General features: G+C 41.8%; 1 protein-coding gene across 4 annotated transcripts in view; it reads right to left on the bottom strand.

Moving 5' to 3' along the window:
• Positions 1-27,273, bottom strand: part of TSEN15 (tRNA splicing endonuclease subunit 15) — a 130,623-nt gene that overhangs the window by 68,850 nt on the left and 34,500 nt on the right. The window contains exon 6 of one of the 4 annotated variants that reach the window (XR_010839716.1): positions 23,579-23,687. The exons of the other annotated variants lie outside the window; for them this stretch is intronic. The gene's annotated coding sequence lies outside the window, so the exon portion shown is untranslated. Of the gene's footprint in view, positions 1-23,578; positions 23,688-27,273 lie in introns of those variants that run through there. 4 annotated transcript variants of the gene reach the window in all.

Genomic DNA, 27,273 nt, shown 5'->3' with positions numbered 1-27,273 from the left:
TCTTTCATTATAGGCTGGGGAAGAAAAATTGAGTTGGAAATACATCTATAATTACCATTTCTTAGAATTACTTCAGTTAAATTTGTTAGTATCAATTACACAGGAGCAATATTTCATCCTTAGAAAATCCTAGTTGCTAAAATCTTCTACTAGTCACTTAATCAGCAATACTCAGAGACAAAGCCACATCCAGCCCTTGTACATCTAAGATTTTGGTACACAAAATTACAATCCTTGAGTTTTTTAGATTATTTTCTGGTAAACTCCTGTTCTGATTTTATCAATAGAAATGATCCAATAATGTGCATTGCTGTGATCAAGGCTGCGTAAAGGGGGTCAGGTGTGCGTGTGTGTGTGTGTGTGTCTGTGTGTGTCTGTGTGTGTCTGTGTGCTATCCTCAGGGTATCAGTACATATCACACCAGATCAATAAAGGAATTTTTGTAAAAAAATAAAGGCTTGCCAGAGGCTCTGGAATTCCCAACTATGACTTACAACAGAGGAATTCCTTCCCAGATTGTGAAAACTTTGTTGACTTTTAACTACTAAAAAGAACTGATCTTAATGTGAGGGAAATGTTATGGGTTTCTTAGGAAAAACTGTTGTGTGAATATGTGGTTCTGCCTTCTTATCTTGACTTAGCCTGGAAAAGCAGAAGCTAACATAGTTGCATTAACCTTTCTCAAGTATAGATAGAGGTTTAATGAGGACATCGGACGTTTGCTGTCCATTTCAGGGAAGATCAAATAAGAAAAAATGGACTTAAGTTTCAACCACAGAGAGTGTGATCAGGCTTAAGCGAGAGCTTGTTGATTATACAGCTGGTTTATGCAGCTTCCCTAAAGAGGAGCAGGGGATTTAACAAGTACTTACTGGGTGTCTGTTGCATAGAAGGCTTAGGTTGTGGAGGATAAAAAGAAAAGCAAGGTACATTCAGTCTCTGCCCTTTAGGAGGTCAAAATCTAGTTGGAGAGAGAAGACAATTACTCACAAAATGATGGGTAATATAGAATAATAATGCAAGATATGGCCTGAGACAGTATATACAAGGGCCAAGGGAGTAAGGGAGTTGAGCACTCTGAGTCCAGGATAGGGAGAGATCCCCACAGGCTGAAGCAACTGGAAAATCTTGGTATTGAGCCTTGGAGGATAGAAAGGGTTTTGCAAAGAGGAGAGAAGGAGGAAAAGCAGGAAGAGTATTTCAAGAGAGGTTACCAGATATTTTGAAAATAAGCTTGAAGAACAAATACATAATTGTACTTATATGAGGTACCTAGAGTAGCCAAATTTTAAAAAGACAAAAAGTAGAATGATGGTTGCCTGTGGGGAGAGGAAAGTGGGTAATTTATTCTTTAATGGGTACAGAGTTTCAGTATGGGAAAATGAAGTCTTTCTAGAGATAGAAGATGATTGCACAACAATGAATGTACTTAATGACACTGAACTGCATGTTTAAAATGGTAAATTTTATATTATACCCATTTTACTACAATTTTAAAAAATTGAGATAGACAACTATCTGTTCCTAGAGGAGAGAGGATGAGTTTGTATTGAACTTGTGAGGTCTCTTCTATTATGACTCCATATTAACTGTATGTGTGGCCCATGTGACAGCAAGTATGAAATTATTAAATATAATCCATGCCTGGGCTGTTGCACTTTAAAGGTATTTGATGGTTGTGGTCATCTTAGTCTGTTGAGGTTGCTATAACAGAATATCATAGACTGGATGGCTTACAGAAATGCATTTCCCACAGTTCTGGAGGCTGAAAGACTGAGGTCAGGGAACCAGCATGGTAGGGTCCTCTTCTGGTTTCAGACTTTTCCTTGTATCCTCACATGGCAGAAAGAGAGGAAGCGAGCTCTCTCTTGAGTCTCATAAGGGCACTAATCCCATTTGTGAGGGCTCCATCCTTGTGACCTCATCTAATCCTAATTACCTCCCAAAGGCCCCACCCCATCTTCTGATATCCTCACACTGGGATATAGGTTTTCAACATATGAATTCAGTCCATAACAGTGGTTGACTACCTAGCAGCTTTTCCCCTCCTTCTTCCTTACACACAGAAGTCCACTTCCACTAGAGAGGCCAGTTACTTTCCCAGCTTCATCATAGGTAGAATATAGGCATGTGACCCTATCCTGACCCTTGATACTAAGGAGAAATCTGCCAGGTGGTCAAATTTTGGAAAACATTTTCCTCCCTATTTAAAAGAGAGAGATAAAACTCTAATGGTGTGCACTTTCTCCCTGTCTTCCTTTGGATATTTTTGTGAAGACATAATGCTTAATGCTAGATGGCTAACCTACATCCATATAGGAGAGACTAAAGAATGACAGATAAGTCAATATGGAATCTTTACTACCTTGTTACTATATTAATCACCCTCATAAAATAGATTCCTCCTTGTTTAAGTTACTATTAGTTAAGTATTTGTTTATTTTCAGCCAAGATGATTCCAATGGACTATGGTATTACAAAGACAGCCCTACAACACATTGCAGGAAATTCATATTCAGCTGGAGTTTGTTCTTCCCTTAAAAAATGTGTTTATTATAATTTTCTTCCATTACACGGCAGGCAAAATAAAGAACATAAAGAGCAGGACAAAAAGAATAGCTAGTGCTGGGTTTGGAAAGGCATAGGACCATCAGCAAATAAGCTGGTAGTAAACAAGTAAATAGCCAGTATTTTGCCACACACTGGAAAGAATCACATTCTCCTTTGTAACTGAGAAAGGTTGTATTTAAAGGGAACATTGGGTAAAAGTATAAACAGAGACTGAGAACTCTCTGAAAACAGTAAGGGTCTAGAAGCAAGAAAGCAATAACCCAGTGCAGATCAGAGCAGGATACTAACAGTGTAGTCTAAGAAGAGGGTCAGTGGAATCCAGAAGACAAACCTAAGGTCTACATCAGACCACTGTCTTCTCTCAGCTCAGCTCTATAGGTTTCAGTAATTCTCAACTAAGCTTTCTGTTTTTCTTAGTAAGACCCAAGTTAAAGGGCCCCTCAACATACTGCTACATATAGATACAAGGTCTGCATGGGTCTGCTCTGATTTGAAATAAAGATTCTGATACTCTTTTGTCAGATTTTTCTACCAAGATGAACATCTTTCTGGGGGTATTGCAATTTAGATATTTATTAAGCACTTTTATTAGCTGGTGGTATTATAGCTACTTCCAAAGTTGATTAAACAGACACAGCCAAGGAAGGGAGGATGGCTCCATCTGTCCATTAATGATGCTGGCAGCCCTGAGCAAGAGATCCAGGCATGGGGCAATCTGTCATATCCCAGTTATGAATGTCCTGTGGTGCTTTTAATGGGAACCAAGGTGCTGCACTAGGCAGCTGTCCCCTAAGAATAAGACTCCTTGATCTGAGGCAACTAGAATTAAACCACTTACTTCTCCAGAAAAAAAGAAATGGATTCTATGATATGGTCTACCTCCTTTCCTATTGTTCACACACTAGTTTTTTAAAAAGGGAAACTTGAGTTCCCTGAAAGGAAGCTGATCCTAATGTTTGGCAAAGCACTATGTTTAAAGAAAAACCCACAAAACTCAGAGCTGTGAATGAATGACACAAATGTTCTCATAACACTGCAGCCCGTGTGAAATATGGCTGATCCAACACATCAGGAATTAGCGAGTCTTCCCACAAGGCCCAGCTTGCTTTAAGGCTAAAAATGGAATGAGAAACTCCAACTCGTATCATCTAATCTGATCAAGGGCAGAGTCTTTGGGCTATTCTCTCAGCATTCAAGGAATGTGCTATTATTCCCCCGATAGCACACAAACTCTCCATGAGTTGCAGAGTCCCAGTGGAGATGTAAGTGTTTTGCCTCTGGTGAAAATGAACTTCCATGGAAAATGTGACACAAACACTACCTTTTGGGTCTCAGATGAATCCGGTTTTATACCAGAAAGACTTTTCTCATTAAAACTGTACTCTGGGGAAGTGGCTCTCAAAGGGCTTGTGGGGCTTCCTGATGGTCCTCCAGGGCAGGGGTCCCCAACCCCTGGGCCACGGACCTGGTACTGGGCCACAGCCTGGTAGGAACTGGGCTGCACAGCAGGAGGTCAGTGGCAGGGCAGTGAGCGAAGCTTCATCTGCAGCTCCCCCATCGCTGGCATTACCGCCTGAAACACCCTCCCCACCCACCCCGGTCCGTGGAAAAATTGTCTTCCATGAAACCGGTCCCTGGTGTCAAAAAGGTTGGGGACTGCTGCCCTAGGGCCTGACTGCCCCCCCAACCCCTACCCCGTGACCTGTTCTGTTTTACTCAGGTTTAAAAAGGGGAAAAATATAGAGCAGTGGGAAGAGCATGGTCTGGGGAGTCAGATCTGTGATTAAATTTTAAGCCTGCTACTTCCTCAGTGTATGATATCGGACACATTCACTAATTTCTCTGAGCATCTACCTTAGAGGGTTGATGTGAGCCAATATATGTAGCATACCTAAGAAAACACAAAGGATCAGATTGTTAAAGCATACTCATAAGAATAGATCTTACCCAGTGTCAAGCTTTACTAATAACATCATTGAAACAGGTCATCGCAAGGTTCAGGTAAAGCAATGGGTGGTCTGAGACTAATGCAGCCGCCCAGGCCCTTTTATGCCACATCAAGATATTCTCTTGCCCAGATGAATATAGAAAACCTTTAAGCCATATATATGGCCACATCACCTAAACGGAAAAGAGTCATTGGGAAGTACCTTCATATTTATATTCAGATAGTTACCTAATTTACTTTACTTTTTCCCAGAAACCATGCTCAACGTAGCCATAGGTTCTAGATTTGTAACAAATGAGCAACCCAGGCAGATCAGGTATCTCCTTATAAAAGCATTTCATAGGTAAGGATCCTGCAACTAGCAAATATCATGAGTATGCTTAGTTGAATGTCTATCATTAGCATGCTTACGTGAAGATTTGACTGAGTCACCTTCCTTCTGTCTTTCCCATGGGCTTCCCGCTGGTAAAGAGGCAGGATGGATTGTAGGCCTATTGTTAAACATTTCCTGCCTAGAACCTAACCCAGACTGGAACTTGACAGATAGTAGCTTTTATCACATTATGAAAAATAATAACTACAATATGACTGTGCTTACTGTACTTCTATTTCTTCCTGACTTTCCAGGTCTCGCCTAATTCAGCCTCTCTCTTTTATCTAGGCCTCACCCGTCCAATTGTGTGCAATTCTCACCTCAGCCTTTTCTCTCCTTATTCCATTCTACTGCTCTACCCATCTTTCAAGGACAGTCAAGAGCCCCTTCCTCCTGAAAACATCCATGTCTACCTCTGCCCTCTCATCTCACCCTTTCTACCATCTCTAATCCATGATCTAACACTGAGTTTAGCATATCTTACATCATGCTGCTTCTTACTTTTGTAAGTATGACAGTTTTCTTTCTCTAAATAGGTTATAAATCCTAGGAGAGCTGAGAACTCTAACTTGCTCTGAGTCACTTATACCAGGAAACATTGCTTGATCCACCTTCCCAACAGACGTGGTCCCACGTTATTGACCCCATCAATACCCCACTTCCCATACTGTGAGGTTATCATAATTTCTTGTAATTCCAGATTTAATTGTTATTTCTCTTTAAGGGCAACAAGCTCCTGGAAGACAGGGTCATGTCTCTTTTGCTCACTCTTATAAACCTGGCAAGGAGCAGGTAATTAATAAATATTTGTTGAAGAACCTGGTTCTCTAGTGGTAAAACTAGGTGGAGCAAGGAGGTCCATTAATGGATACAATGAACATATTGAGCACCTACTCTGGATACTCAGGGTGCAGAGATGAATAAGACATGATTTCAGTCATCTAATGTCTGGCCTGAGAAAGTTGGAGTCCACTTCTTTACCACCACTATCTGGGTCTATAGATACGTAAAAAAAATGTTAAGCAGATAAAAGTCAAAACCAAATCCCATTAGTTAAGCCCAATGAGTTAACGGGAAGGAAGTAGAAAAAAGAGGGGAATGTAGCTCTAGAGGGGTGTGGGTGCCTCTCGGGAAGAGGCTCCTACAGCCTCTTCTTCCTCCCCAACGGCCGTCGTATAAGTCTTACCACTGGCCTCAATTCACGTGAAATCCTTACAGCAATCCTTAAATTGAGCTTTAACTTAGTAAATAGACAGTTGTGTAGGTATATGTTAGGGCACATTTCTGGATACCTTTTTTTTTTTTTAGAATGACACAATCTGAATAGCATTCTGACTTGTTTATAGCAGATTTTGGCCACCAACATAAAGCTACATGCTAATTAACTATATTGTTCAAACCAGATAATAATATATACTTAATTTTGTCCATCTTAATATCACCCTATGTAGTAGAAGACATCATCTTATCATTGCTTTTCCTAAATCAACAACTTTCATAGGTTGGGTCCAGGGTCAGTCCATTCCTTAGTCTTCTGAGAAATAAGGGAATCAATGAATTTGGTATTTATTAGTTGTATCTTATGAAAGCTAAAGAGAAACTCTAGTGGACCAATCTCTCAACTCCTCCTGGGAAGAGGCGTTGGGATTATGGAATGGTGGCAAATGGATTCATATACAATATTTTCTCAAGTATGTAAAGTGATTCCCTTCCTTCCTTCCTTCCTCCCTCCCTCCCTCCCTCCCTCTCTTCTTCCTTCCATCCATTCTGAGCTAAATGATTACATAGTGCTACTCAATATGAGAAAGTTTCTTCCACTCAGGTTTTCACCTTCCAAGGCTGCTTCTTGGTGTCCAAGCTAAAGCTGTCTGCAATCTATACCGACATCCCTAGCTGCCTTTGGCCGTATATTAGAAAGATTGATTCTTTCAAAAGCAATCAGCTGGCTGATTCTTTTTCCCCATTACCTTTGCCCTACCACTAAGGGGCTTCTCTTCTCTTCTTCTCCCCTCCTGGAAGGTGAGCTCCATATCCCTTGGTACTCTCTTCAAAGCCTTTTTCCATGCTCCGTCCTCCTCTTCCACAATGTGTTAGTAATTATTTCCTCTGCTCTCCCACTAAACTGGAGCTCTTTGAAGGCAGGATCTGTGTCTCATTTACCTTGGCATACCCAGTGCCTTCAAGAGGGCCTAGCACATGGTGAGTGTTGAGTAAATGTTTGGATTTAATGAATACATTGAATCAACGTTGAATCAGAGAACAAATACTTAGCATCTGGGAGATACAAAAAGAAGTAGGTTTAATGATTCATATTCGAGCACTTCATCCATCTGTGACAGAGGAATAAATGGCAAGGGATCCTACAGGCTACAACACCCTTCTGGGTGAAGCCAGGGTCGGTGGAGAGGCAGTAACAAGGAAGAACAATAGAAATTTGATCTGTGTCTTTTGTAGTCTCTGGGTACAGCTGGACAACACTGATTTAAAGAGAAATTCGAGGGGAAAAAAAAAAAAACCAGACAAAAGAACCCCTGCAACTGGTTTCAATTTAGCCAATGTAACCCCCTTCCCATTTATCAGGACTCAGTACATTTATTTTTCTCTTTCCACACCACTTAGAACTCTGACCAATGATCTCAGATGGTTCTTTTTTCCCACATAGATTTTAGTACCATCTCTAATGCATTCATTTGGATTAAAAATAAAGACAAAAAGAATTACAGTTGCTTAAGAGGCCTCTTCTGTCCCCTCCCCGATCTGTCCATAGGAGGTCTGAAGCCCAGAAGTCTACTTGAAGGGGCCTGGTGGAGGCGTCCTGAGGAATGTAAACAGCATTATGAAACCAGAATCTCAGAGTTTGGGTGAGAGAATGGAGTTTTGGGAGGTCCCTCTCCCTGATGTGTCCCTGAGTCGGAGTTAGCTATGCTTCTAAGAGATGGAACAGCCATTAGTCAAGGCCAACTTGAAGGAAAATATGTCTTGTACTGTAAGCTCAAGCCCGCAATTCCTAAAATGGACCAGTCTGGCCTACTTCCAGACTGCACAACCTAAACTACAGAGAGAGTGGAACAAATGCGATTATCATATTTTATTAGTGCCCCCCTGTGCACTGTCCTGGTCTCAGGCACCTGGCCATCTAAGACATTCTCTTAGCTCAGCCTCAGGATGCAGACATTGCCTGATGGATAAGTAGTTGGCAAAAGCACATTAAGTTCCTCAGAGGAAAGATGCAGTCATATTATTTGACCCAAATCATTATGACTTATATACAGAAATAGGATTGGAAGATTTCAGGGAGTGTGGTTTGCTTTCTTTCTGACGTCCTCAATTTCTCATCGGAAGTTTAACATGGATTTGCAACTGTTTGGTACAGGATTTCTAGAATTCTCTTTCTCTCCTAGAAAGGTGGGTATTTTATTAGAAGCAATAGTAATAGCAATAGCTACACTTAATGACTCTCCACCTTGTGTCAGGTGCCACAGCAAAGCCCTTTATATGAGTTACTTCTGTATTAGTTTGCTAGGGCTTCCATAACAAAATCTACATCCTGGGGGGCTTAAACAACAGAAATTAATTTTCTCACAGTTCTGGAAGCTAGAAGCCCAAGATCAAGCTGCCAGAAAATTTAGTTTCTGGTGAGGCCTCTCTTCCTGGCTTGCAGATGGTACTTTCTCACTGTGTCCTCACATGCCTTTTCTTCTGTGCACACAAGGAGAGAGAGAGAAAGATCCCTGGTGTCTCTTCCTCTTCTTATAAGGACATTAGTCCTATTGAATTAAGGCCTCACCCTATGACCTCATTTTAATCTGATTTCCTCCTTATAGGGCCCAACTCCAAATACAGTCACACCAGGGCTTAGAGCTTCAACATATGAATTTTGGTGGAACACAATTCAGTTCATAATAACCTCACTGAGTCCTCTCCACAAGCTTGGGAAGTCAGGGGCATTCTCTACATTCTATTGCTGAACAAATTGAGGGTTAAGTAATTTGCCCAAAGTCTCACTGCCAATAAGTAACTTGGTGTTGGTGTTGGTGTTGCTTGTTTTCATAGAAGGAGAAGTGGAAATACAGAGAGCTCATTGGTATGAATGTAGGGTTGCTAGTAGAAAAGTCAGAAAGGAACTGGCAGGTGGAAGCAAGAGCAGAGCACTGAATTCACTGGGATAGAGCCTTTCGCATCAAGGCTCTGGAAGAGCAAGAAGCTAGGCCATAGGAAAGGCCAGACATGGCCTCCAGTGCTGCAGAAACTGAAGAAGAGATTAAGAATTTGGCGTCCAGCAGATCACCGCCTGAAAGGAGAAGGTAAAGTGTGTGAAAAGCCTGGTGGTTCAACTGCGTCAACATGAAGACCAGGAGAGTCTCGATTGGGGTCGGTTCCAAAATACTGCTTTCCCTGCATTCATAGGGGTTTCACAGGCCCAGGTATACAGAGCACAAGGAGAAAATATATTTTCAGATGAAATATTTCTTTCTGGGAAAAAAAGAAAAAGAGGAGTTTAGTTAGGCGAGTCGCTGGTCATTGTGCTGAGCCCCGACTACTAAGACAAGAAGACGTGGTCACTGTCTTCCGGGTGCTCAGTCTCGGCAGCGGTGAAGGGAGTCTTCCTTTCTGGGCCCCCTGATCTGGATGCAACTGGGAAGTAGGAAAATGTCCCTTTGGGCTCCTTCCTTCTCCGAGTCACACTTTTGGGTCCCCCATTGGTGCCACTCTCCTCAGAGGTCACCTTTTCCATGTCTACCTCCAAGCTGGCAGCTGGCACCCCAGATTATCCAGGGTCTTCGCTGGTGATGACTCACCCCATCAGAAATTTCTTGATATTTCTTCCAGTAAAACATCTTTGATCCAACTTCCTTTCCCTTGAGGCAAGTCTGGCTAGGAAAGGAAAGGCCGTAGCTCATTTGTTCCTTCTCTTGGGCAACGTTCTGACATTTTATCGGTGGCCTCTGGAGACTGGCACCAATTTCAGGCACCACAGCAGGCAGTATGGTGGGAGTTTTTTGAGGGTAGGTGAGTCTGTCAATGGACATCAGACCCACGGTGCGTGAGACATCATTCATCCTGGGCTTTTCACAAATAAGGCTATTCCTGCTGCTACACAGAACTGGGCTAAAGGGTGTGTACCAGCCCCTGTCAGTGCTTCACTCCTATCTCCTAGACCTCATATTCCAGAATGAAGAAGGCCATGCTGCTTCTGGTTGTCTGTCAAAGACATCCCTGGGGGTAACCCTCAACCAACGATTCTCCAGGGATGGGGCATAAATAACTCAGCTCCCTCATCCCTTGGGTGGGATCATTTTGAGGCATATGTTTTACACTGTGACCTCACGTTTCCCTGTGGAGTTTCAGTTACTCGCAGTCGACAATGAATAATAATATACCCATTATTGGCTGCTTCCCCTTCCCTTCTTCACTGCCAAATGGCAAATGGTGTTTCCTGTGTTTCACAGATCAACTACTTCCACTGAAATCCTTTTCTCAGTGTCAGCTTCCAGAGGGAAGCAAACTGAGAAAGGGTGGCCATCAGAGAAATGGACAGAGGCTTGCAGCAGGACAGTGTACAGGCCAGGCTCTCGCATCATGCTGTGTCATTGGCAGCCCCCTGTGGGGAGCCTTACCAGCACCCCTACTCTTCCTTCCTCTGCATGGTCATGAGAAGAGGGTGGGGAGCCCACATCAGAGCCGGTCTCCCTGCAGAGATGTTTGGAAAGGGCAGCCCCAGCTGATGGTGTTTCCTAACTTCTCTGAGTGGAAACTTAATTGGGATTAATTCTGCCAGGGCAAGTGCAGGGCTCTGGGAATAAAGGTTTCAATAGGATGCATGGGATTTGGTGTCAGAAATGTCTTGTTTGGATTCTAGGTCTACCACATATGAGCTATCTGCCTGCTTAACATCTCTATGCCCTATTGTCCTCATCTATAAAATGGGATAATAACTGCTGCCTCAAAGAACTGTTCCAAGGATGACAATAATAGCCAATAAGATTCCCAGAGGCTTACATGAAGTTAATGTAGCTCAAAATAGCCTTATGAGGGTGCGTCATGGGTCACTTACCCAAAATCCTTAGAGCCAGATGAGTTTTGTTTTTGTTTTTGTTTTTGTTTGGTATGCGGGCCTCTCACTGTTATGGCCTCTCCCCTTGCGGAGCACAGGCTCCGGACGCGCAGGCTCAGCGGCCATGGCTCACGGGCCCAGCCGCTCCGCGGCATGTGGGATCTTCCCAGACCAGGGCACGAACCCGCGTCCCCTGCATCGGCAGGCGGACTCTCAACCACTGCGCCACCAGGGAAGCCCGCCAGATGAGTTTTGATATTCAGAATTCAGATTTAATAAAGATAACATGGCACATGTAACATATATTACAAAACCCCCTCAGGGTCTTGGGGAGTCCCCTAGACTCAGTCACAATATTTCTGCACAAAATTAGGAAGATTTATACAAAGTGGGTTAAAGCTCATAAAAAGTCTCATTTTGGAATTGCAGATAAAGGACTGTGTCCCAGAGAAGTTCAGCAACTTGCTCAAGATCACACCCCAGGGTTTGAGCCCCAAAGACTCATGCCAGAGCCCCCACTCCAACCACTACACAGCGCTGCCTCCAGCAATGAAACCCTCTCCCCAGAATGAATGAAGGTAGTTAGAGACTTGTATCCGATTCATATGGTAGATAAGGGCTGCTTTTTGTTATTATCAAGAATAAATTTATATAATATCCCCAGAAACAAAATTGAAAATATGGTCACATTTGAAACATTAATTCTATAAAATACCAGCCTACAAAAAGTAATAGCTACCATTTCTTGAAAATGTGTTGAATAGTTTACATGTATTCACCTCATCTAACCCCTATAAGAGCCCTAAGAGATAGGTTTTATTAGTACCACCCATTTTATAGATGAGTTTAAGTAATTTACCCAAGGTCACCCGTAAATAAGGGGCTGGCCAGGAGATCCAATCTGGGTCTGCTGAAGCCTGCACCCCTTCCCCTACACTGCCCTTCCTCCAAAGGACAGGTGTGTGCTGCTGACCGTCATTGTGTGGTTTGCCCAAGGTCACAGGAGAGCCAGCCCAGAGCACTAACTACCTTGGCCCCGCTACCTCAGAAGGCCTTGCAGTCATTGACTTCTACTTTGGAAAGCTCCACAATTCAATATCATTTCTTTTTTGCTGCCCACTCTTGCCACTCTGACAAAAGAACAGTACCTGGTGTTCACTAGAAGATGCAAGGGAATTGATCGGAAAGAAAATGTTATCTTATTCCAGTCCTGTCCATAGTGGTGTACCTTTCCATATTTAGATAAGTGCTCTGTGCAGCCAAAGAGGCAATAAAAACAAGATAAAAACGTACTACGCCCATGCCAGGAAACACTAAGAAGCTGTAAGTTCTTATTCTTTGCCCAAAGATGATTATTAAAAAAACAAGAGACAAGAAAAACAAGCAATCTTGGCAAACACACAGTGCTTTAAGGTCTGGACCATCTCATAGCTTTGGGGCAGTTGAGGAAGGATGAGGATAGCAGGGTCCTCTTCTACCTTTATGGAAATGAGGCCCTAAGGATGCAACCTGAGCAGGTCTCAGCCTGAACTACTTGTGAAGTCCGGGAAGAATGTCAATAGGGAAGTCATGGGCTGGCTGGAAGGATCCACCAGTGCGCCAGGTATCAGCTGCTATTCCACAGACCAAACTTGAACTCTAATATTTCGAAAAGGTAAAGATGAATTTGAAAGATGACTGAGGTTCATTCATTCATGATTCTGAGGGCTTGATGGGTAAGCAAGGCCCAAGCTTCCTTGCGCCCTTGAGAACCCCTTCTCTGGGCTCCCGCCAGAGGGAATTCCTCCATTATTCAGAGCAACAAATATTTCAAACGTTAACTGTGTCCACTACAGTCATTTGTACATGTTTTATCCTTTTTTGTAAATTGCACACTCTTCGAGGGCAGAGAACAGTCCCTAGTTATTTTATAACCTCTATAGAAGTTAGCATGGCATCTAGTAAATTGAGATTTTTAAATGCACCTCTTGTTCAAGCCTTTTTTCAGTTGCATATTCTACTGCTTTGAGCCAATAAGTAGTTTTCCCTTCCAGTCCTGTGAAGCCTCAACTTTATGGACTCTATCTGGTCCCTTTCATTTCTGCTGTCATACAAACCAGTTCTTGCCTGAGCAGCATATCTCTGTCTTGTGATACTCTTTAAAACTCAATAAGTGATAACCTATCTCTCACTTAGAGAAAAAGGCTTGGAAGGCATTTGGCCTGCCTTTGAAATTATCAGTAACAACATATTTACCAAATGCTTTGCCATCACTTCCACTGGTCTCCATCTTCCCAGCCTTCACTATCCGTGTCTGTGCCACCCACCATCCAACTGCTGAGTCAATGCAACAGATTTCAGGTTTTTCTTACATTCACCCTCACTTCAAAGCGCCCATTTCTAAATTCACTAAGGTAATTAACACAAGCTGCTATAATAAATAAACCCCAGAATTTCAGGGACCCGACACAAAATAAGCTTGTTTCTTCCTTATACAGTCCAACGCAGGTGTTACTGGTCAACAGACAGCTTTCTTCCAGGTGGTGATTTAAGGACCCCAAGCTCCATCTCTCTTATGGTCCCACCATCTCCTATGGTCCCTTTGTCTTCTGCTTCTAGCCAATGGAAAGGAACAGAGAGGGGAGAAGGGACACCCTCTTCTAAAGTCCTTGCCCCTGGAGTGACACACAGCACTCACATTCCATTTTCTCCATGCCATATGTCCACACCCAGATGCAAGAACAGCCTGTGAGCTGTTTCTGCCACCAGTGTCTAATAATAATAGCTAGAATATATTATTCAACTTGATTTTGCAAATTGTGTACTTTAATTATTTCATATAATATATACAACAGCCCCAAAAGTAGGAATTATCATCGCCATTTCAGAAATGAAAAGAACACATAAATATGTATATCAATCTCTAAACCTCAGTGACTATATATATAGTGGCAGGTCAAGTGGCAGGTCAAGATGTGAACTCAGACTTGTATGACAGTCAAGCCCCTGTCTCTTCTTTTGCACGATGTAGCAAGAAATACATAGATCTGCTTTGAGACTGGTGGGTGGAAAGGATTAGGGACAATGACCCAAGCTGGATTTTTGAAAAATAAGTTATCTGACAAGCCCAGAGAGGTATTAAGACTGGAGAATGACGTTCCTGCTTGAAGCAATGACATGTGCAAAGGCAGTGAGGCCTGAATAAGCATGGTATGCCTGTGGAAGACTTATTTTAAAAAGAATTATGATGTTTAGATAGTATTTATCCAAGTGTTTTAGGATTACCAAAATCATGTCCTAAACCTCAGCCATCTTTCTCCGAAATGTCCCTGAGGGAGCTATATACCCAAAGAACAACGATAAAGGAAAGTAAGTGTCCCATTCTCAGCTAAAGCTGGGCTCTTACCTCAGCGCAGAGCCTTTGTAAGCTGGGCTGGAGCACATGAGCAAGTCTGAAGGCTTAGAGACGGAACACCTTTTCTCCCTGTCAGTCCAAACCCAACTTCAAGATTTCACCACACCTCACCTGCCAAAAATGAAGACCGAAAACCCAACAAATGAAAAGGCTTCATGATGCAGGATAAGAGCAAAAGGTTAGCTGGGCATGTTCTAAGCAGGAAGGCCCTGACTTTTCCCTCATTCAGGTCACATGGAAGCAGAAATGTGAGCTAAATCTATTGACTGTTTCTGCAGCACAGGTGAAAGAGGTACAGGAGAGCACCAGAGAGAACTCAACCTTTATTGAGGACCTTTGTGTTTAAATCGAGTGTATGGAGGTATAATTTACATAAAATAATATATACCCATTTGAAGTGTAAGTGTGACGAGTTTTGAAACCATAATCACACGTGTAACCACCACAACAGTCAAGATATAATCACTTCCATCATCCCTTCTGAAAATTCCTTCATGCTCTTTTGTATTACATGCCCCCCACTGCAAGCACCAAGCAACCACTGATCTGTTTTCTGTCCCTATAAATTAAATTTGCCTCTTCTGGAGTTTTATATAAATTGAATTACATAGTATGAACTCTTTGGGCTTTGACTTCTCTTGTTCAACACAATGTTTTATGAATTTTATATATATATATATATATATATATATATATATATAAGTAGTTTGTTCCTTTTTATTGCTGAGTATCCAGTCACCTACCAATGGACTTTTAAGCTGTTTCTAGTTCGGGCTATTACAAATAAAGCTGCAGTGAACATATGTGTATAAGTCTTCTTGTGGACACTGTGCACAATCTTTTAATGGACGGTCCATGATCTTTTAATGCACCTACTGGCAAACACAGTCCAGTGTCCTAGAATCTTGCCAATCTATAGCAACTCTGCCCCATAGGATAGGAAAGAAGGAAGAGGAATAAGGAGCACGATAAGAGAAGCATTGCTTCTCTTCTATAAACCTAAGGCATAGAGCTCCATAATATCCATGGGTAATGCATATTATGTCCACTTTATCCCATGTATTTCTCTCCTATTTTCCCTCATTAGTTTTCTTCTTGTATTTTCTCTTACCTCATTCTTCATTCAATTTAAAATATGTATATATTTAGCCTTGAGCACTGGAAAGAGTGTTTTTACATCATGAAACCTAATACCTTCACGAATGACTTTGATGTTTCATCCTGCTATTAAACACAGGATCTACTTTAAATAATCTGTGAGCTTATTAGAGGAGTTATCACCAAGACACGGCCAAGTTCATCTTGGCTACTCCTCTCCCACCCCAATTGTGAGGCCCAAATCTGCCAGAGGAATATGCCATTTTCTGTGTGGTCTGCTGTTTCAGGTCCCTAAAAGACTGAAGGGCCTCATTTCCTCACATGGTTCTGTCCAGTTTCCAGAAATAGATTAGTCAACAAATAGGGTCTGACCCATTATATTTTTTCTTAGAGAATCAAAACAAAAAAGCAAACACACAAAAGCAACCCACACAAAATTGGCGGTTACAGTAGGTTACAATTAAGCACGATATATAAAGACACAAAAAAGGTGTTCAGACTAATGTCAAATGCTGGCGGACTATGGGCTAGTTGGAGCCTGCAGACATGGTTTATTTGGTTTGGGGGTTTTAAATAAAATTTACCCGACATTTAAAAGTGTGAAAACTTCACAGAAAAACCTCACATCCACAAAAATCAGAATATCTGGCAACTAGGTCCATGTTGCCACTTCACAAAACTCTCCAGGAGCTGAGAGGCAACTGCTCCCTTTGGCCGAGAGTGTCATGCTCTCTCTGCGCTTGCTCCACTCCTGCATGTCGTCTACCTTGTAGGTACTTTGGTTTGCAACTCTGGCATCAAAGCATCACATCTAGTAATGCAAAGAAGTGGCTGGACACACTTCACTGACAGGAAACGTACTGTCAGAGGTGGAGACAACATACGAGGTGAACAGCCACACTCCAGGAAAGGAATTCTTAACTTCTAACATCTTATCCAGACACTTTCCTTCTCCTTTTCCCCCTCAGTGGGACAGCACAACATTCAGGCTGAGGGGTTCCTGCCTCTCTCTAAGATGACCACTTAGTGTGGCTCCTGTGGCATCTCTCTTGCTCCTAAGGGACCAGGTCAATAGGCCAGGAAAGCAGGCCCCCCAGGCCTATGCTGAGGGGCTCTGCTCCTTCCTCCTCAGCTTATTCTGCCTCCACTGTAAGCAAGTGAGAAGACTGGAACTTTCTACAGAGTTTCACAGTGGTGTTATATAGAAGGAAGAAGCGTTGTGATGATTCTACTTGAAGTTAGTTTTCTCTGCTAAGCCTGAGATCCACCCAGGCAACTGTCCAAAGTTATCTCCACCTCTGTCCTCCACAATTACCTCAATCAAAACTTTTCCAAATCTACATTTGTAATCTTCCCTTGCCATCCGCCCAGAACAAAATATGTTCCGTGTCCAGTATTTCCTTTTTGTATCCTCTCAATCACCCAAGCCATAAACCTTGGAATCATTCTAGGCTTCTCTCTTTTCTGACCACCTACTTTTCCACATCCAAGAACAACCCACCTCCTTGCTATCTGTATGACCAGGCCACCCAAGATGGCTGTTCTCTTGCTCTCCGTACATCCCCTGCTTGACCCGTCCTACCCCCTACTCACCTGACTGACCTTCCCTCTAAATCATACAGCCTGATCAGTAAATGCCTGTGTACCTGCCCCTGGCCCCAGCTAGCTCTAATCTTTAGATCAGAACTATCTCCACTATGACAGTTTGTCAAAGGAGTGGTGAGGGGCACGCCCACCTGCTGGTTTCCCTGGCAACGGATGAGCCAAACTCAATTCCCCCTATAACTGGTAACTTTCCCCTCCCACCAGGAGGGAAGACTGCCGTCAGGTCCTGTCTGCTTCTGCTGCCACAGGTGGGGAGGGGGAGGTGTCACTCCAGGACCTTGCTTCGGATATGTAAGCTCCCCCTATCCGTTAAACCACTGATGTCTCTGTCACTGACTCTGGGCTCTTTCTTCAGTATTGAGGCTGGGTAAGTACTGGGCTTGCAGGCCTGTGGGGCACAGCCTAGCACTATCTTTCTTACATGCCATCTTCTCTATCATTTGTGTAACCAATCTAGTTCATCCTTTTACACAGAATATTCTAGCAGTCTCTCTAAGTCCAGTCTTACCTACTCCATCCCTCTAGGTTCTAACCATAGCACAGTCAGAGTGATTTCTAAATAGGTTTCTGAAATAGGGCTTAGTCCAAACTGAGGCGCGCTATAAGTGTAAAACATACACCAGATTTCAGAGTTAGTACAGAGAAAAAAGAATGTAAAATGTTTCAGTAATAACTTTTATATTGAATATGTACATGTTGAAATAAAAATATTTTGCCTATATGGGGTTAAAAATATATTACTAAAATTAATTGTACTTGTTTGTACCTCTATTAATGTGGCTTCTAGAAAACTTAAACATACATATGTGGCTTGCATTATGTTCTAGATGTTTTTCTTACCCTTTATGTTTTCCATCTCATACTCTGCTAAACACCAGGCATGCTCAGTGACTAACAAAGCAAGCTAGGGTATTTTATAATCTTATACAGCACACTTTAAATGAAAATTAGAATACCCTTGAACTATCATACCCTTTTCCTCCTGTGATGGCTTTAAAATATATGCACACATCCCTTGACACTCCTCCTTTTAAAAGGTAGACTCTAATTCCCCTCTCCTGGAGTGTGGACTGGACTTAGAGACTAAGTAAATAAATAGAATAAAGCAGAAATATCAGTGTGTCATAAAAAGTGTTGGAATTTCCTCCTCCTCTCCCCCTCCCCCACCCCTCTCTCTTAACGATGATTCGCTCTGAGTGAAGCCAGCCGCCTTATCATTAAGAGATTCAGTGAATCAGCCCTATGGGGAGCTCCACATGACAAGGTACAGAGACCTCCTGACAACAGCCATGTGAATGGGCCATCTTGGAAGTGGATCCTTCAGCCCCAGTCAAGCCCCCAGATGACTACAACTCTAGCCAGTGTCTTCACTGTAACTTCATGAGAAAACATGAGCCAGAATCACCCAGCTAAGCTGCTTCCAAATTTCTGAACCACAGAAACTGTGAGATAATGTTTGTTGTTTTCAGCAGCTGAGTTTTGGGATAATCTGTTACATAGCAATAGATAACTAGTATACCACTCATGCCCTAAGTTCCTCCACATTTCCACCCGAGGACAGGAAAAGAAGAGAGAAGAGAAGTTGCTCAGAGCTCAAACTTAAGGTTTCACTTACTTAGACATCAAGATTCACTTCAAAACCATCCCCTCTACGAAGCTTTTTCTAACAAACCCCAGGCGATTCCCATATGTCTATAAAATTTTTTTTAATTAGAAATGTTTTCACACATTTTGAATTCAGTGTCTTATCCAAAAACATTTCCTGTTTTAAAATTAACTTTTTAGAAATAAAAATTTTTCTGATAAATACACACAGTAGAAATTTTGGAACAATCTAAAAAGAAGGGAATTTAAATCACCTGACATGTGATCTCACTGAGGAAAACATTACTGATATTTTTACTACCCATTTTGCATACAATTTTACATAATAATATTATCTTGCATATGCGGTTTTTCATCTTCTTTTTCTCATGCAATGACCTTGCCTCTCAGTTCCTTGACCTCCTCATATCAGCTACAGACTCCATGGTCAGGCTCTAGACCAAACCTTTGCTCCTCAAAGTGTGGTCCTCAGACCAGCTGCATCAGCATTGCCTGAAAGCTTGTTGAATATGCAGAATCTAAGACCCCATCTTGCTCTCACCTCAAGACATTTGTACTTGCTGTTTCCTTTGCCTGCAAGGCTAGTCTTTGTGTCACTGACTAATCTTTGCAGGACTCATTCCCTCACTGCATTCTGGTCTCTGTTCCAATGTCACCTGCAGAGAAAAGCCATTCCTGACCTCTCTAACTAGAGTTGCATTCTACCCTCTCACCCTGCTTTACTTTCTTCATAACATTTATTACCACTTGACATTATTTTATATGTATTCATTTGTTTACTTCCTTCCACAAATATTTAGGGAACAACCACTATATGTCAGGCACAGTTCTGAGCTCTGGGGACACAGAGGAAAACAAAATAAAGTCCCTACGTCCCCCACACTAATGTAAGCAGGCTCTACAAATACAGTTTGTTAGTTATTATATCATGTTCCTTTACTTATTCATTCCTTCAAGAAGAGGCCCAATCCCTACCATCAACAGAAGGCTCCATGCCAGGGCCCATGACTTAAACCCACCCTGAACATTCCAGCTTCTATTTTGAGGGAATTTTTCAATGTGTTTTTGTGCTGTGCTGAGCTAAGTTTAACTCAGTTGCTTTCAATCCCAGTGAATTATCCCAATACAGCTTCCCTGTAGTGGAAATTTCCCTCACTTGATGTAAGCCGCCAACTATATAGCTAGTAGTTGTCTTATTCTTGTGCGGTTTATCTGACTTCAAACGGTTCCCCAAAATGGGACCCCAAAATTTTATCACCATCATCATCATCATCACCAACAGCAGCAGCAGCAGGGTTAGGCCTGATAAAGTTGTCAGGAGCCAAGTTTATCTTTGGTGTCCTCCTGCAGCCTCTTCCTGCCCCAGTGGGCATCCAGGGCCCATTCCTTGGAGGCCTGGATCCCAGCGATTATCATGTATTCCCTCCTAAGGTGGCAACTTGCACATCAATGGGAAGTGCTTGGAGACTGCAAAGGAAGGGGATACAGATAGCTTATTATGTGCAGGGCTTTGTTTATCCCAGCACAGTCATTTCATCATGCAAGGAAAATACAACCTAGAAGGACATATTTTGTCCGTCATTTTACAGATGAGAAACTGAGGCTCAAAGAGATTACCTACCTCTCCCATGTCACTCTGGATGGTCTGAAGTCAAAGCTCTGCCCTTCAAGCCTCCTGAGCTTCAAAAATTCAAATGAGCACATTTCTAATGGTAGATTTATCAAAGCCCATGATTGGAAGAACTTTTCTTTTTTTATATACAGTGGTGGAGGTGAGAAGAGAGTGATGAACGTGTTGATGAAAAGGGAAGATTTATGCAGCAAGATCTTTCAATTACAGGTGGACCAACATTTAAGATAGAATGGATCTCACACTGTCTGCACAAACCCCTTCATTTTACAGAAGTAGAACAGTAAGGCCCAAAGTGAGTGAATTATACTCATTTAAACCTAAATTTAATTTAATAATTATGAGTAGGGAATTGCCATTTCTAAGTAGAGTTTCCAAATTTAGCAATGTTTACATGTCTACATTCCCTCCAAAAACTGTTGGGTAAGTAAAAATGCACAGGTTTGGCATAGGAAAGCTTGTGTAATAAAATATTAAGTGGATATATTTTGTTTAGAAACCTCTGTCTTGATTTCTCAAAACCACTAAGGGAAAGGATCAAAATATAATGTATCTCATAGCATAAGCATGTTTACAAGAGCATATAGCATCTTTCTTGTGGCCCATGGAACATGGGGCTCCCCTTTCTACATGGGGTTGACGGGGCAAAAAGGCAGTTTTATACCTTAGAATGGCAGGGATAGGACTGGGTAAGGAGCAGTCCATTTATGAACTTGAATGTTACCAAAGAAAACGTTTATTGAGCTCTTACTCTGTGCCAAGTGTTTTTTTTGTATTGTTTTTGTTTTGTTTTGTTTTGGTCATGCCTGGTGGCTTGTGGGATCTTAATTCCCCCACTAGGGATTGAACCTGGACCCCAGCAGTGAAAGTGCTGTGTCCTAACCACTGGACTGCCAGGGAATTCCTGTGCCAAGTATTGTATTACCAATAGGTAGGGTACTGTCTGATTGGTAAGACATGATATACACTAAGGAAATTATGTAGTTCTTGTGAGTATAAATATACATGTTAACAATAATTAACACCTTCTGTTGGCAAATGTAGAAGGATAATATTTAGATGTATTAATGGAAATGTTTTCCCTTCTCAGTAATTCTTGTTACCTGTGAATCTCTTCCCATACAGCCTTTCTTGGCACACTGTGTTGGGGATGGGATTATACTACAGAACAAAAGAGGAAAATTCTTGCCTTTTGAGTTTCACAACCTGAATTCTTGGCAAAAACAATATGTTTGGAAGAAAAATAGATCTGGACATGGTCACAGTATTTTCCTACTCCTAAAATAAGACAAAACTAGGAAAACAAACAAACAAACAAAGTGGTGGCAGGGAGAGGTGAGAGCAAAAGCAGAAGAGCTAGAGCCTTGACTGGGTCACTAAGCAGAGGCTCGTGCTCCATTCCCTCTGTCCTGAGCCCTCTGGCTGAGTTCCCACTGCAGAGGAGAAACAGGAGACACTCCAGGGGAACGCCTCTCAAACAAGATGAGAATCTGTGGCCAGCAGCCGTGCCCCAGCCACCCGCTGCTGCCTCCAGGCTCAGGTGAAACCTCACAGACCCCAGACCTTTATGGTCGTGCACCTAGCATTCTACTGAGACAGCAGAGAATAACGTCCGGCTAGGAAAGCTTATCAGGATGGAGAGGACCTGAGATGGCCTAAAAGTTCCCCCCAAGTGCCAATGGAGTTCAGGGAAAGAACGAAATATTTTCTAAGTGCCCAAGAGTATTTAAACAGTACTGAAAGATCCTGTGGCCAGGGATTAGGAGGACACAGCGGTGACTTAGGTGGAACAGGAACACTGCAGGATGATACTCAATTCAGCCAATGCCAGCATGGACCGATGGGAGTCTCTGGACTGGTGTCTACTCCCAACTTTCTCTCCCTAGCCCATGCTAATACACTCTGAAAGCCCCCTAGATCTACACGAATACCCCAGGTTTGTGATCTCATTAGATAATTATCCATCCCCCTAAAAAAGCCCCCAGGTTCCTCACAAAACCAGTCCCATCCGTACATCCATATTTAACCAGCTTCCTTCAGAAATATTCTTGCAGGGTTCAACAAAATCCCCCACGCTACCAGCACAAATACTTCCCCCCATTCCCCCATTCTTAGGAAGTAAAGACCAGACAACATAGTCTGTGCAACAGCCCATGGTGCATCAGAAGAGAGAGAAGAGCAAGGTCTACAGTGATCCTGGGTTCCTGCTACATAAAAGATCTCTCTTCGGAGCTCAGCTATTAAATCTAGAACCTGACTATAAAAGCAGGGGAAGTTTCTCTTCCAAACTCTCCTCTCCCCATCAGCCCCTAAGTCAGCCCTTTTCCCACCTCTGTGTCCCTCTTATAAAGTCCTCTCACTATCTTCCCATTGCAACCTGAAACCCATTCACATATAAGTAAGTGACTCGGAATAGTCTGAGGTTTAACTTCCCCTCCTTCTTTGCTCCCACAGCTAATCAGTTGTTAAATTTACCCCCTTGCTACCTTTCCTCTGCTTTTCATTATCTGGGAGTGCTGTTCTCTGACTATCCCCTCTTCTCAGTCCAGGAACACGGTGGACTTGCACTTCCTCTCTTTCTAGAAGTTCATCATGGCCAGCCATGTGACTCGCTTTGGCCAAAAAAATGTGGGCAGGGATGACATGCTGCTTCTCCTGGAAGTATTTAATTGCTGTATGTGACACTACAGCACTTTCTTCTTCCGACCATTGGAACCAGCAACATTCTAGCTGTTGGAGGCTCTGTTGATCTGATTCCCAGTTTCCAAGTCTATGTACAAGGACTTGTAATGTGAGCAAGAAATAAACATTTGTTTAACGAATTCACTGGTTGTTACTGAATCTGTTGGAAAGGATTAACAAGAGGACACGACCCCCCGTTGACCCACGAGCTGGACCAGGGCAATTGGAGGCTTCTCACCCCTCCCCTGTCCTTATAATGTATGCTCTGCCCACAGTTCCCACAGTGGGAGCCATTTTCAAGGATGTAGCCTTGAGATAGTAATGTGTTGTTGAGACCATCTGGACTGAATACATGACTGAATCCAGTTAAGGCCTCTATATAAACTTTTAAGATCCTGGAGGGTGGGTACAGAGATCTACTTATCTTGCGGCTGCCCAAGATAAGCCTTGTATGTAAGTTCTCTTGCTTATTAAAACTGCCACCTACCAATCTGAGTGGCCTGCCTCTTTCTTCAGTCTCTCCTTGCTCTCTCTACAGGAGCCAGTTTCAGATTTCACCTGGGAAATTCCTCAGGTTGTGAACCAGCAGCATCATAATCTTGCCCATCCTAACATACCTGGGCTACTGTTGGGTTTCAGGCTCTCATCACGTCTCATCTGAGCTTTAACACAGGCTACTCAAAGTGTGGTCTGTACACAGGTGTCAATCCACAAGATATCGCTGGTCTGCAATTAGTCAAGTACAGAAATTGAGAATAAACATTTAGAAATTCATATAACAATTCAACTGATTAACTTTATCTGTTGACTCTAATAATAAATATTTGGGCTTGTAGTCCCCCCATATCTTAGCACTGGGCCTTTCCAGGGGGTCCTGCAAAAATGCTTGTCAAATTAAATTGGATCAAAGTTTCATGATTAAGAAATAGAATTACGGTAGGATTCTAAGCGATAGCAAGCATATCTGGGGGATATTTATGGTGCAAGACCCTTCCTCATTGAGGGTGAAATCATCATTTGAAAGTTCCCTGAGTCTACTCTTCGTACCAGCACAAAATTTAGCTCCAACAAGCAAAGAAACTTTCTGAGTTCTTCCTCATTTAACATTAATTATTGTTTTAGGTTTGCCTACATAACAGCATGGAGATGATCGAATTTATTCTTCGGAATAAAACATAAATATATTGCCTATGAATATGATTTTCCAAATTATCTGCACACAGCTTGACGTTTTGATACATTTGTTCAAGAGTCCAAGAGGATAATGTAACTGATCCCTAAATCACTAATAAACTCCCTCCAGGACTAAGTAGAGCTAATTTTTTTCTGCCCAAAGCCTGTTTGACACACATTCATATATTTCTCTGCACCATACAAGATTCTGGAAAGAACAGTGGACTAGATGTTAAGAGACCTGGTTCTAGTCCTCATTACCCACTCACTTGCTACTACATGAAGCTGTTGCTTAACCACTTGGTGCCCTAATTTCTCCACCTATTGAATAAGCATAATAAATTAATAATAGCAAGTAAATAATATCAGCTCTGTTGTGAGAATCAAAATAAAGGGTACTGAAGTACTTGGTAGTGAATAAATTGCTTTATAATGATCATTTAGCATTTATATGTAATACTGCCTTGTAACATTCTCAGTTATCTTGCACACATAGATTTTCTCCTTTTAAGCCAGAAAATAAGTCTTTGAGAGGTGCATTGTGTGATATTCCTCTGTATCCCGTCCAATGTTCAGTCCTTTGGGACAAATAATATACATACAATGATTGTTTGAAAATTGTTTAATTTACCAAAAGTTGTTGAACCCCTTCACCGTTAAGTAAACTGCATAAACTTCAGACTTCATACACTGCATGATGGTTATTCCTCACTCACATTGGCAATAGTCTTTTAGAGTTTTGGCTAAGATAGTTGTAATTGGCTATCTGAGCTCCTTGAGAGCACAGGTTATATCTCATTAACTTTTGTTACTTCAGCACTTACCACAGTCATCTAAGCACAGAAGAAGCACAGTTAATGTCTGAAGATAAATTAGCATGTTAATAAATTAATGAACTTCAAATAAATACTTCCTTAATAGTACCTCCATTTAGTACCCTGAAATCAAAAAGCCAATCTTTGTTTGATTTTAGTTAAATTGATTTTTAATCTTCCAGAATCATCTAAACATTTTAAAAGCAGACCCGTCCAATAAGTCACGTGATTCTCCCACACTCTTCCCTTAGTTAGCCCAAGCAAGTTCTTACTCAAAGATCATAGATGGAGAGATATACCATGTTCTTGGATTGGAAGAATCAACATTGAGAAAATGACTCTACTACCCAAAGCAATCTAAAGATTCAATGCAATCCCTATCAAACTACCACTGGCATTTTTTACAGAACTAGAACAAAAAATTTCACAATTTGTATGCTAACACAAAATATCCCGAATAGCCAAAGCAATCTTGAGAACGAAAAATGGAGCTGGAGGAATCAGGCTCCCTGATTTCAGACTATACTACATAGCTACAGTAATCAAGACATTATGGTACTTGCACAAAAACAGTAATATAGATCAATGGAACAGGATAGAGAGCCCAGAGATAAACTCACACACATATGATCACCTTATCTTTGATAAAGGAGGCAAGAATATACAGTGGAGAAAAGACAGCCTCCTCAATAAGTGGTGCTGGGAAAACTGGACAGGTACATGTAAAAGCATGAAATTAGAACACTCCCTAACACCATACACAAAAATAAACTCAAAATGGGTTAAAGACCTAAATGTAAGGCCAGACACTATCAAACTCTGAGAGGAAAACATAGGCAGAACACTCTATGACATAAATCACAGCGAGATCCTTTTTGACCCACCTCCTAGAGAAATGGAAATAAAAACAAAAATAAACAAATGGGACCTAATGAAACTTAAAAGCTTTTGCACAGCAAAGGATACCATAAACAAGACATAAAAGACCATAAAAAAGACAACCCTCAGAATGGGAGAAAATAGTTGCAAATGAAGCAACTGACAAAGGGTTAATCTCCAAAATTTATAAGCAACTCATGCAGCTCAATAACAAAAAAACAAACAACCCAATCCAAAAATGGGCCAAAGACCTAAATAGACATTTCTCCAAAGAATATATACAGATTGCCAACAAACACATGAAAGAATGCTCAACATCATTAATCATTAGAGAAATGCAAATCAAAACTACAATGAGATATCATCTCACACCAGTCAGAATGGCCATCATCAAAAACTCTAGAAACAATAAATGCTGGAGAGGGTGTGGAGAAAAGGGAACACTCTTGCACTGCTGGTGGGAATGTAAATTAATACAGCCATTATGGAGAACAGTATGGAGGTTCCTTAAAAAACTAAAAATAGAGCTACCATACGACCCAGCAATCCCACTACTGGGCATATACCCTAATTTGAAAACCATAATATACCTAATTTGAAAACCATAATTCAAAAAGAGTCATGTACCAAAATGTTCATTGCAGCTCTATTTACAATAGCTGGGACATGGAAGCAACCTAAGTGTCCATCAACAGATGAATGGATAAAGAAGATACGGCACATATATACAATGGAATATTACTCAGCCATAAAAAGAAATGAAACTGAGTTATTTGTAGTGAGGTGGATGGACCTGGAGTCTGTCATACAGAGTGAAGCAAGTCAGAAGGAGAAAAACAAATACCGTATGCTAACACATATATATGGAATCTAAGCAAAAAAAAAATGTCATGAAGAGCCTAGGGGTAGGACGGGAATAAAACACAGACCTACTAGAGCATGGACTTGAGGGTATGGGGAGGATGAACTTGAGGGTATGGGGAGGGTAAGCTGTGACAAAGTGAGAGAGTGGCATGGACATATATACACTACCAAACGTAGGGTGGATAGCTAGTGGGAAGCAGCTGCATGGCACAGGGAGATCAGCTCGGTGCTTTGTGACCACCTAGAGGGGTGGGATAGGGAGGGTGGGAGTGAGGGAGACGCAAGAGGGAAGAGATATGGGAACATATGTGTATGTATAACTGATTCACTTTGTTGTAAAGCAGAAACTAACACACCATTGTAAAACAATTATACTCCAATAAAGTTGTTAAAAAAAAAGATCATTAAGCAGATTAGGCTACAGGAGTGTTGGTGGTAAGGAATGGGACAGCTCTTGGCCTGAAAGGAGGGAAAATTGAACTGATTGTTCAGAATACGACACTACTCTGCATATGTAAACAGTCAAGGTAAAATACAGCAGATGAATAAAGTGCTTCTGTCTAGAAGAACTATAAACTTTG

This window comes from Kogia breviceps, chromosome 1, assembly GCF_026419965.1.
Source record: "Kogia breviceps isolate mKogBre1 chromosome 1, mKogBre1 haplotype 1, whole genome shotgun sequence".
NCBI lineage: Eukaryota > Metazoa > Chordata > Mammalia > Artiodactyla > Physeteridae > Kogia > Kogia breviceps.
This window is presented reverse-complemented; position numbering and strand designations above follow the sequence as displayed.